Genomic DNA, 12,639 nt, shown 5'->3' with positions numbered 1-12,639 from the left:
CTGGGAAAACTGGGGGCTGCACATCCAAACTGGGTCTTGCTGGGGACCCTGCCAGGGGACTGCCAGCCCTTGGGGCTTCTCTCGGGAGATCCGGGAGGGGGGAACGCAGAGAGGGCTGGGGGATCCCAGGAATGGCAGCACTGGGAGTGACTTTTTTATACTGGGATCCTACTGGGATCATACTGGGAGCAGCTGGGCCCATGCTGGGGCAGACTGCGGTCACACTGAGGGAGACTGGGATCATATTTGGATCATACTGGGATCACACTGGGACAGAGTAGGAGCCTGCAGCGGGCAATTGAGACCTTGCTGGCGCAAATAGGATACACTGGGAGTGACTGGGATCATTCTGAGTTTGACTGGGAGCAACTGTGAGCAACTGGGATCATGCTATGAGCAACTGGGAGGAACTGGGGGTCACTGGGTGCATGCTGGGGGTGACTGGAAACAACTGGGCTTTTACTGGGATCAACTGGGATCATGCTGGATGTGACAGGGATCATATTGGCAGTGAGTGCAACTACACTGAGGCTGACTGGGAGTGGTGGTGAACAAATGGGATCATGCTGGAAGGAACTGGGAGTGACTGGGAGTATGCTGGAAGGAACTGGGGTACACTGGGAGAGACTGGGAGTGACTGGAACAAAAGTGAGGGTGAAAGGGAGCAACTGGAACCATGTGGGGCACAACTGGTTCATACTGGCAGTGACTGGGAGCACACTGGGCTCATCTCTGGACCATACTGGGAAGGACTGGACTAATATTGGGAGTGTCTGAGAGTGACTGGGAACACACCAGGCACATCATCCCCCATACTGGGTGTGACTGGGAGCACCTGGGAACACACTGGATGGTAGTGGGAGCAACAGGGACTGTGCTCGTGCAAATTGTATCATAACGGGGAGTGACTGGCAGCAACTGGGCTCCTGCTGGGAGCAGCCCCTGGCGGCCCTGGGAGCCCCGCACCCCTTTCCCGGCCATGCCGCCCCTCCAGCCCCAGCACCCCCCATTGCCGGGGTGCCGGCACTGCCAGGGGTCCCCCCCTCTCAGAGTCCCCGCTGGGGCTTCTGGGGCTCTTCTCTCTCTGGGCTCCCGCTCAGGGCAGCCGCGGCTCTCCTGGGGCTCCCCAAAACCGGTGTCCCCCCGCCGGGGCTCTGCTACCCTCACCGCCCACCGGGACCCCCGAAAAACACCTCCCGGGGACCCCCCGATGTCCCCCCGAGGGCCAGCTGCGGCTCGGCTTTGGAGCCCTGCCAGCTCCAAACATCCTCCCCAAAAAAATCCCAAACTCAGGGAGCCCCGGGATATTTGGGCCGAGCTCCCCCTCCCTGGGCACCTGCGGGATGGGGGCGATGCTCCCGGGGTGCTGCGAGCTCAGGCAGCGTCAGGGCCACGCGATTCCTTCTCTCCTCTCCTCCGGCTGCTCCCTGCTGTCGCTGCGCCTCTTCCTCCCTCCCTCTTCCTCCTCCCCCGCTCCCGAAGCCCCCGCAGCCGCGGGAGGGGCGGGGATGGAGCCGGGACAGGTCGGAACGCAGAGAGGGCTGGGGGGGATGCCAGGAGTGGCAGTGCCTGGGCTGTCCTGGGATCATACTGGGAGCGGCTCCTGGGTGACCGAGTTCTACTGGGATCATACTGGGATCGTACTGGGAGTGAGGAGGAGCAGCGCGATGGCTCCAGCGCTGGGGCTGGGGGCGCTCCTGGGGCCCCGGGGGGGCAGCGAGAGGTGAGGGGGACCCCCGGCACCGGGACTCTTTGGTCGCCCATTCCGGAGCACCGAGGGGCCCCTGAACCCCCATTCCCGGGCGCCGCCATCCCCCCGCACCCCCATTCCCAGCCTGGGTTGCACCCCGCACCCCCTTATCCGGCACCGGCAACCCCCGCACCCCTTTCCCGGCCATGCCGCCTCTCCCAGCCCCAGAGCCCCGTTTTCCTTCACCCAGAGACCCCCTGGACCCCTATTCCTGCCTTTCCCAGCGCCCAGACCCTCCTTTCCTCAACACCGAGGACACCCGGGACCCCTATTCCCAGCCAGCCCGGGTTTTCCCACCTTTTGCAGGGAATGTGGACACTGGGGACCCGTGGACCTCCCTTTCCTGGATACAGGAACCCCCTTAACCCCGCCTGTCCCACCTCTACCCACCCCAGCCTCCCCTTTTCTCAGTCCTTGAACCCCTAAACCCCGTCCTCAGCTCTCCTGTTCCCCTATTCTCTTCCCCGTGCCCCGCCAGCCCTCTAATCTCCTTGTCCCCCCAGTTCTCCTGTCGCCGCGTTCCCTGCCCGTGGCGCTGTTGGAGCCCGGCCTGGGGTTCCCCCTGTTCGTCTCCATGGGGTCCTTGGATGGGATCCCCTTCCAGCGGGGCCGGGCAGAGCTGCAGCTGCCGGGGGTGGCGGCTGGAGCCGAGCCAGGATCTCGGCACCGCCAGAGCCGGCACAACGAGCAGCGCCGGCACCGGGGAACTGCAGGTGCTGCAGCATGAATCCTGTCATTCCCAGTTGCTCCCAGTTCCTCCCAGTGTGTGCGCAGTTGGCTCCCAGCATGCGCCTGGTACCTCCCAGTAACCCCAGTCAGGGTCCACTGACAGCCACTGCAATCCCAGTACAATTGTAGCTACTTTTGGTATGATCCCAGTCACTCCAAGTATGATGCCAGTCAGTTGTGGTCTAACTCCAGTTGCTCCCAGTCACTCCCAGTATGATGCCAGTGGCCCCCCGTGTGATTCCAGTTGCTCCCTGTCAATGCCAGCATGACCCCAGGAGCCTCCAGTATGATCCCTGTGATTCCCAGTCTCTCTCAGTATATCCCAGTCATCCCCAGTATGTTCCTGCTTCAGAGGCTTGAAGTGTATTCAAACTGAATATATCATCTTTAAAAAGACAGTGAGAAAACATGTGTTAGTCCTGTTTAGGTTTTTTCTTCCTGTTAATACATGGCTATGTGCAATCTCCAAGTGACACTGAATCCAAGTACTTCCTCATTCAGTTGGAATCGATAGGAACATCGAGACCCTTCATGGCTGACAATCAATCAGTCTCTGTCCCTACTCCCACCCCAGCATTTCCCCCTTCCAAGCCCTGCACATCCAAGCAATGATTTTGTCTCCAGAGAAATCTCCAAAAGACACATTCACTCCTCTGGTGATGGCAACCCCATAAGCTCACGGACTAGTTTTCCCTGCAACATGCCACTCTGCCTGGGCTTTACTAGGCCAGGACTAGACCCAGAGCTAAGCAAGCACATGCAGCAGGTGACATCAAGTTTTGCTTTCAGACAACCTAATTGTCTGAACACATTCACATGCCTTTTCTTCTGTGACATCAGAAGCTGGCAAGCATGAGGACTTTGCTGTCAAAGGTTACAGTTTGCACTGGGCCCAGAAGTGGTTTTCACTAAGGCAAAGCAAATTGAAATGCGAAGTTTAAAAGCTTCAAGTGACTATGAAAGGAACTGCCGAATAATTTCTGTCAGTGATCATGCAGCCCACCAACAGCGGGAGCTGAATCCAGAATTGCTTCTTCCAGATCTGCAGAAATTCATGACACTGGCAAGCACTGGTCCATGGGAACAAATGACTCCCTGGCTCTGGGCTGAATGGCACTCAGGCTGCGGTATAGATTTGAGGAACCCTTGGCACTTGTTACTGGCCTCACAGTGCATTCATCCTTCTGCAAATAGGGTGCAAACAACACAGTTGGACTGCTGTTCCAGGTAAATATACCTACAGATGACTTTTCCAAAGCAGTGCATCTTTTCCCAGTGAAATACATGACCTCTTCTTACCTATGAAATTGTGATTGAAGACCCCTGTGAGCCAGATCTGTGTGAGATTGCAAAGGGGCAAAGCTTTGGGATTTGGGCACACTTCTCTTTGTTTCCTTGCTCGGGCCTTTTGTGAGCACAGAACACATCTAGGTAGAAAACTTTGGACTATACAAGATCTTTTGGATCCATTGTCCCCCAAAGTGGTCAACAGGTGGCCCCGCTGTAATGCCAAGTAACAAAGAGCAGCACAAATGACACAAAGAAAACATGGCAAAAGAGGAAGAGGAGAGGCCCAATGAGGAAAGGATGTGGTGAAACAATGGCTCATGGAGTGAGCTGCACTGCCAAAATCACTAGGCTAGCAGGTCCTGGTCTCACACTCTCCTCTTGGTTTATTTAAATTTTATTTATTTATTTACCTTTTTTTAGTCATCAAAATAAAATATATGCAATTAAAAATATGTCATCAAAATTTAAAGATACAATCAAAACACATTTATTCAAAACTACATCTAAAGATCAGAACATATGTACATCTATAACTATGAAGCCTAACACATAAATCCTATTCTTCAAACACTCTGCAGACAGGTGGCAGCTTCCTCCTGAGTTTGGAGGAAAGAGAGCTCTTCTGGATGGGAGGCAATGGCTTCGAGGGAAGGAGCATAGAGGGACTGGCCAGGGAAAACCTCTTGGCAAGAGGGTAGCCAGTCAGGCCTGCAAAGTGGAGACACAAAATATAACAGAGGCCGCAATGCAAACCTAAAGCATCTGAAGCTCCGTATTTCAGGGGACGCATTTCCTGCCAACTTCTAAACAGCTGCCCAGGGAAACATGCTCCTGCTGGCAGACACTGGAGGCAGGCCAGGGGAAAACCCTGACCCACTTCCACAGAGCTACCACAGGAACAGCCTGGCCTCTGGGCTGCCCTGGGACAGCAGGGAGCCCAGAGGCCTGTGCTTTCCAGGAATGGCTCAGCTGCACATGCACCCTCCTGCTCCTCTCCCTGCCCCACAGCTGAGCAGCCCTACAGCTACACGGGGCACTGGGAGAGCACAGCTCCATGCAGGGGGCACACGCAGGGCACAGCTGTTCCCTGGCAATGTGCACAGGCTCTCTGGGCTGCCACAAGACCCTTCCTCCCACCAGAGATGGGCCCAGCTCCCCCCTCACCTCTGTGTGAGCCTGAGCCATGCTCAGCCTTCACCTTGTCCTCCCTGGCAGTGGCCCTGGGGCCAGCGCTGCTCCGCTGACTCTGCTGGGGCTCCTGGGCCAAGTCCCCCTGAGTCGGCCGGGGGCCGAGGCCTCCATTGCCAAGGCCGGGGTTCGGCACATGAGTCTCCAAGCTGAACAGGTCAGCGAGTTTTCTTGAGAGCAGAGGCATCCCAGCTCCTATCTTACAGCATGAGCTCTTTCCCTTCTTCCTCTGCGTTTTTGTTGTAGACTCAGAAGAAGCTGTAATTCAGGTACAAGAGAAGAAGTGAATTCATTGAACTCATCCCTTTACCATCAACCCATCTAATGGGTAAGGATTCAAAGTGTATTTGAATCCCAAAAAGATTGGTTGTTTTTTTATTTTTCATGAAACTAGCATCAGTTTAATTTCTCTGAACAATATGGAGCTGGCAAGCCAGGAGAGGAGGGTTCTACTACTTCATGTGTTGCCCGTTGCCTCCCAACTACTACAGGAGCCCTTTTCTTCCAAACAATTGGAAATTCACAGTGGTCTCTAGAATCTGACACTGTCAAGGAAGTAATTGTTTTCAAAAGTAGTTTTCAAGGCCTTTGTTTCTGTATGTCCCACTCAATTCTAGGTTGGGTTTTGCACTTTTGGGATTTTTATGCTACTCTTTGCAACAAAGAAGTGCTGGGACACAAACAATGGCACCGGGTGTGTGACACAAAAGAAGCTCTTCTTTCTCCATCAGATCTGCCCAGGATACTGTGAGCCTGTATTTGTAGGGAACACAGCGGTCCTCAAAAAGTTCCACTTTTGCTCTCCTTACTTGTTCAAGGGGTTTATTCTCTGCTTGCTTTTCAGCAGAGACACGCAAACCCAAAGTAAACATGATCTGCCTCAAAATATTTCTATCTTGGCTAATACTGAAAATTCAAAATTCCCTTAAGAGAAGTAGCAGGGGGCAGGTCATTCTGAAATACTCTCCAACAGAGTTGTTTGAACTAAGAAGTAATTCTTTACATAGCTTCACAGAGGATAAATTCATATGGCAGCCAAGCATGCCTGAGAGGAATACCTGTCTTAAAACTGGATTCCTTCACTCTGTAGAATGCTCGGATCAGTAATAAAAGGGAGAAAGGTAAGGTTTAATGAGATGCAGCATATCTAGTCAGAACTAACCCAGAAAAAAATGTCACCTTACTTACTGAGCAATACTTCTCCCTAACTGCACTAAGCATTCCAGCTGCATATCAGCAATTAAGGAGTCATTCCAAAGGGCTCGTACCCAGGATTTGGCAGAACTAACCCTGAGCAAAGGGACCAGGGGATCTGATCCCTTTTTCTGCATCAGCAGAATTATTTCTTCAAGTCTCATCTCTCCTATCATTACACACCCAGAGATGGCAAAGGAACAACAACAGACTTTGATTGAGGCTTTCAACTTGAAAGCACTGGCTGACCCAGATGCACCAGAGACCGCATTTTGTCTGGCACTATTCCACTTGTCAGGGATCAGGCAAGGCAGGGAAGGAGGACAAGGCAGAAGGCATTTCCTCCCCCAGCCTCAGCCTGCAACACTGACACAGGCAGAGAGAGCCTGGGAAGAGATTTGTCATCATGAACCTGCCATAGGTGGCTTTGGGCTTGTGCTCTCAGAGGATGACAAACTCAGACCTTGCACAGTCTGCAGCCATTTGGAAGGCCCTTTCTCTCTAACTGGAAAATTGAGAAGGACATTCTGTCAGAGGAGGTTTTCCTATTTCTGCCAATACAAAACCAGGCAATGTCAATGAATCTCCTTCAGATCTCAAAGGGTTCAGCTCAGAAATTGCCCCAAGGAAATGTTTTTGGCTTCAAAAGCAGGAGGATGGAGTGGGAACATTTCCCATTTCATGCAAAATGCCTTCTTTTTCCTTATTAATTGTGACGCCAGAAAGGCTGCAGGGAGATAAAAAGCATGTGCAGGATGGAGAGCAATGTCTCCTTTTCCTGCACTGCATTTCCAGGGCCCCAAGGTACCAATCCAGCTCCTGCCACTCAACACTTCACACTGGAGGAATTTCCACAGCACCACCAGCGAACACTCCCAGTGCCTGGGCTCTGGGAGAGTCCACTGAGCCCATCAAGGAATTGAAATGAATTTAAAGAAATTTTAAAAAGAATGGGTTTCAACCAAGCTTTCCAAATGTCACCTCTGAGTCAAGAGTACAATGGTCATTTTAGGACAGACATGCCCTGTACCTACCTGCATGTTCACAGTTCTCCTCCTTGCTTCTGCTGCTGGATGTTGGCCTGGAGAAGACAGAGGCCAAAAAAACATATGAGGAGGTAGAAAGAGAATGGAGGGAATGGGTGTATCATGAAAGGAGGCAAACCTTCTCAGCATGGTCACTCTGATGAAGGAGGAAATGCAACACATAAACCTAAGAGGATGCAGAGCTAATTCATTGTCCTTAAGCTTTCCATTGCTGGAGTCACACAGAGCTGGCCAGGCTCGGTGTGAAACAATAGCCAAGTCCAGCAGAGGACCCATCTTGAGCTGCTTTGAATCCCTGCCTCTTCTTGCCCACCACCAGCAGTCATTCTTCAACTTGCATCATAACTCCCCAATTCTGCTGTCTCTCCTTTTGGAGCCAAGTGGCTCCTACAGCCTCTCTGAAGCAGCAAGAGCTGCTGAGCGGACACCAGTCTGAGTGGAGGGCAGGTACTTTTATACAACTGCCAAAGCTTGACTTTGCCTGCTCGTGCCTTACCCTGGCGACAGTCTCATGCTGCATGTGGTCAGAGCCCTGCTGTCTCCTGAGAATGATATTACACCTCCTGACTCTTTCAAGAACAAAAAGCCTTTTTCCAACTCAGCTGCTAGGGGAGGATATTCGGATTGCACTTGAAAAACCCTACCAAAGATTTTCTACATAAATTTTACTTCTGTGTCTATTTCTTTATTTTTATCACTCGGATATGTTTGACAGCTACATTTTCTAAGGCATATCCAAGCCAATATCTTTCCATCAGGTACAGTCCTATAACTCTTCTCTAGCACCTTGCTCTTTTTGATCTTAAGCGCAGATCAAAATATTAAATGTTGATTGCATTATACATCCCTGAAACTTATCTGGGATCTCATTTCACAGTGCAGGCCCAGGCACAATGAAGTTACACCTGATGATTACAGAAGCAGCATTCAAATTTGCAGACACCTCTCCAGTAGACTCTATTTGCCCATACATATCCTCAGGGGTGCAAAAGCTGACAGACAAGGATCAGAGAATGCAAAGATCTGCAGGATCCAGACCCATGCAATTCAGTTGGCAAATGACACCACAACCATTACAGAGGGAATCAACAGCCAAGTCCAGCAGAGGACCCATCTTGAGGTGCTTTGAAGCCCTGCTTCCTCTTCCTCACCCCCACCTCTGCTCTTGGGACATCGGTGTTGCCTTTTTATTGTGTTGGATCATCATAGATGGGCATAATGGGGATTACACAGAGGTTTGCCTAAATACATGGGACACCTGACTGTGCAAAATTACCACACGAGATGGGAAGAGAGAGGTGATCAGCACACTGCAGCAGCAGACTCCTTGGCTTACCTCATCTCCTGGGACTCCTGGAATGCCAGCTGCAGAGAGCTTTGCGGAGATCCGGCAGCACTGCCGAGAGGGGGACTTATTGCCTTGCGAATGGGGGGGGTCAAGGGTGGTCCCAATGAGCCCTTCTTCATGACCCCTTCAGTGAAAAAGGGCGAGGATGTCTGGAAAGAGTAGAACACAGTGCTCAGATCAAGCCTCCAGCCTTGCCTCCACTCATGCCTCAAGACATTTAGCCATGCATTTAATTGGGACCTGGCAGGAGAAGTCAAACTGATGGAGCAGTTTGGCCTAGGATGGGGAAAAGTGACCTAGGAAAGGGAAGTGGTGAGGGACAGCCCCTGTCACATATTTGCCACCTCTCCCCTTCTGCCCAGTTTTCTCCAAGAGTTGCTACATGCCCAGCTGGCATTCCCATGTTTGACATCAAGATGTTTCTGAGGTGCCACTGGCCTTTTGGATGGCATGGGGGTGGCTTTAGATCACTATTCTCTCCCCGCCCCTAAGGTACCTAACAGCCAGTGCTGATCTCCAGCCAAGTCCCCACAAAGCCATTCTGCAGGATGTCCAAACCTGCTTTTCTCAAGCCCCTTGTTTCTCCTGCTGCTGCCCTTCCCTCCTGCAGTTCCTCAGCAGCCTTTGAGCCCAGATGCTGCTGAGCTCTCAGGATGCTCACTGCCCTCCAGCCCCCACACATCCATCATCTCAGGCTCACTGGCATTTAGGAAATTCAGCAGAGCTCCCTGCCCTGCTGCTCTCTGGAAGGTCTCTGCCTGCCCAAGTTCCTCCAGGGCCCCCATGCCATGGCCAGGAATGGGGCTGGAGGCAGTAGGGGCAAATGCACACCCTTCCTTCATATCCCATCCCATTTCTGGTCCAGCTGAAGAGCCAGAGCAGAACCTGTTCTACCTTCAGTGAAGGGGTCAGTTCCTGTCAGGAAAAAGCTCTCAGAGCTCTGCTGACTGCACACATACTGAAAATTTTCCACACTGGCCTTAGCTTGGCCTTCTTACCTTACATCCTGTTCCCTCTGAACTCAGCTCCTGTTTTTTTCTATGGTCCTCATCATAGCTGCTGCCATTTTTCCCATTTTCCTGCTCTCCGCTGCATATCTGGCCTGGCATGGTAGAAGGAGAGCTCTTCTGGATGGGAGGCAATGGCTTGGAGGGAAGGAGCATAGAGGGACTGGCCAGGGAAAACCTCTTGGCAAGAGGGTAGCCAGTCAGGCCTGCAAAGTGGAGACACAAAATATAACAGAGGCCGCAATGCAAACCTAAAGCATCTGAAGCTCCGTATTTCAGGGGACGCATTTCCTGCCAACTTCTAAACAGCTGCCCAGGGAAACATGCTCCTGCTGGCAGACACTGGAGGCAGGCCAGGGGAAAACCCTGACCCACTTCCACAGAGCTACCACAGGAACAGCCTGGCCTCTGGGCTGCCCTGGGACAGCAGGGAGCCCAGAGGCCTGTGCTTTCCAGGAATGGCTCAGCTGCACATGCACCCTCCTGCTCCTCTCCCTGCCCCACAGCTGAGCAGCCCTACAGCTACACGGGGCACTGGGAGAGCACAGCTCCATGCAGGGGGCACACGCAGGGCACAGCTGTTCCCTGGCAATGTGCACAGGCTCTCTGGGCTGCCACAAGACCCTTCCTCCCACCAGAGATGGGCCCAGCTCCCCCCTCACCTCTGTGTGAGCCTGAGCCATGCTCACAAGGGAAGAAGTGACTTAGGTGAACTCCCACCTTTATCATCAGCACATCTAATGGGTGTGGCACTCAAGGGGAATAATTGTTAGTTATTGAGACAATTTCTTTGGTTTTGTTATTCATGGAACTAGCCTGCATTTAATTCCTCTGAGCAGTATTGAGTTAGCAAGTCTGAAGGGAAAGGTTGAAGGCTCCAATGATAAGAGCCGAAAAAAGATTCCTTCTTTAGACCGGCTTGTGAATCCATTGGAAAAACCCACACAGCTGTGAGTGCTAGCTCTGCAAACCACAAAGACCTGTCAGCAAGCAGGCAGGCCTTAGTGGTGTTTCTGTAGCACCGTAATACCATCCTCAGGGTTGGCCCCGATCAGCAAGCAGAGGAAGAATGGGAAATTTATCTGTAGTGAGACCCAACATTAATGGCAATGAAAGCAACAGGACTTGCATCTCCTGACCACATCCAATCTGTGGTCAGCTTTGGCCACAGTCCCTGTCCTGGCTGACAGTACGAATGATTTGGCTACTGTCAAAAGGGGAAAGCAGAGTAAACTCATGATAGAATATTGTGATTTCATGGGCGTCCCTGCAGGATCCTTTCTATCTGTCAGCCACCTACTCTGACACAGAGCCAGCACTGACCCCCATGGACCAGTTTTCCCTGAAATCTGGTGGGATTTTTTTCCATTTGACTCCGGCCATTCAGCTTCTTTCTATCCTCACCTTTTCCTTCAGTGGTCTTTCCTTTTCTGGTCAAATCCATGTTTGAACCCGTGCTTCTGCCTCGCAGAAGTACCTGGGTTTGAATCTGGGAAGGCTCTCAGAGTAGACAGTGACGGGAGCTTGGTGCCCAGCCTTAGAACAAGGTCGGGTGACTCCAATCGCCAGCGGTCGGCACAGAGAGGCAGAGCCAGACGCGTCTCCTGCCGCTGTGGTCATGTCAACCAAAACCTTCACAACCCCAGCGTGGGGCTGCCCCTTTGTGACACGTTTGCCAGTGGTTCTCTGGTTTCCATGGCTGAAAAACCCCACCCCAACTCCATCCCTTTCCCTTCCCTACTCCACAGCAGGCAGCCTTAAGCCCAGCCAGGCCAGGCCTGGGGGCTTCACACTGTCTAGGAAGTAGACCCTTTCCAAAGCTCCTTTTCAAGGCCTTTTTTTCTGTAATTCCCACTCAGTTCTGGGTTGCAGCTTGTTGGTGTGGGATGTTGTTTATTTCTCTTCACATCAAACAAAGTGGTGGGATACAAACAATGGCACCAGGCGGTGGAAGTAAAAGAAGCTTTGCACTCCCCAGTAGATGACCCCACAATTCAGCTGGCCGATAGCTGTAGGGAACAAATTGACCATCCAAACGTTCCACTTTTGCTCTGCTTCATTGTTCCAGGGCTTTATTCCCTGCTTTCTTTATTGCAGAGACACCCAAACCCAACATAAACATGATCTGCCTCAAAACATTTTTGATCTTGGCAGTTCCTGACAATTCAAAATTTTCTTCATGGAAATAGCACAATAGGCAGGTCATTCTGAATACTCTCCAACAGAGCGGATAAAACTAATCATGCTTGATTTGGCACAACTAAGCCTGAGCCATGGGACCCATGGGTCTGATCCTTTTTTTTTTTGCATCCGCAAAATCATTTCTTCAAGTCTCATCTCTCCTATCTATTCAAAGAAGCTTTGCACTCTGCATTAGATGCCCCCAGTATTCAGTGGGCCAGTATGATCAGTGGATCTGTAGGGTGTAAATTGGCCATGCAAAGTTCTCCTTCGTTGTGGCAGGGGTTTAGCCCCACTTTCTTTCCTGCAGACACACCCCAACCCAACATTACAACTCTGCCTCAAAACAATTCTCATTTGGACTGTCCCTGAAAATTCAGAACTATACTCAGAGCGTTTCCCTGTCCCTAGGGAAAGGCTCCAAGGCTGGGCTCTCACCTGCATGGAATGAAGAAGAGCTGCTGCACTTGCCAGCGGCTCCGGAGTCTCGCGATCCGCACTTTGAACGCAGCTTTTGTACACACTCTGCCTCTCTGGGCCGAGCAGCATTCCTGGGCATCGGCAGCACCGCTGCAGGCCAACATCCTCCAGGCACAGCTGCAGCAACGAGATTGCAACAAGTCCTGGCTGAAGGAGTCTCCAGTCATGCTGCAGCCCTTCACCTGCGGCAGAATCATCTTGTGCTGCCATGGGGGCAGCAAAGAGGGTGACGGGCTCTTTGCAGATGAGGGTCTCCTCCATGTGCTGCTGCTTGCTGGGCTGACACAGCTGCTGGTGCCCTTCCCCACAGCTGTACCAGGAGCCTGTCTGGAAAAATAACACTGCCAGTGACAGTGCCAGCCACCGATCCCTGCCATGGCCCTGCCCACAGGGCGTCCTGCCTACCAAACTGCTCCAGTCAGGTGA

At 52.1% G+C, this 12,639-nt stretch overlaps 1 long non-coding RNA gene and 1 pseudogene across 1 annotated transcript; both read right to left on the bottom strand.

The window, feature by feature from the left end:
• Window positions 1-12,639, bottom strand: part of LOC137467410 (zinc finger protein 420-like) — a 111,664-nt pseudogene that overhangs the window by 72,612 nt on the left and 26,413 nt on the right.
• On the bottom strand, window positions 6,941-8,664 carry LOC137467423 (uncharacterized). Its single transcript, XR_010995509.1, has 2 exons — window positions 8,534-8,664; window positions 6,941-7,232 (listed from the first exon to the last, which is right to left on the bottom strand). It is a non-coding gene; the product is annotated as an uncharacterized lncRNA (long non-coding RNA).

Source organism: Anomalospiza imberbis, unplaced genomic scaffold, assembly GCF_031753505.1.
Source record: "Anomalospiza imberbis isolate Cuckoo-Finch-1a 21T00152 unplaced genomic scaffold, ASM3175350v1 scaffold_62, whole genome shotgun sequence".
Taxonomy (NCBI): domain Eukaryota; kingdom Metazoa; phylum Chordata; class Aves; order Passeriformes; family Viduidae; genus Anomalospiza; species Anomalospiza imberbis.
Note: the sequence above shows the minus strand (reverse complement) of the source record. Positions and strands in the feature narration are given on the sequence as shown.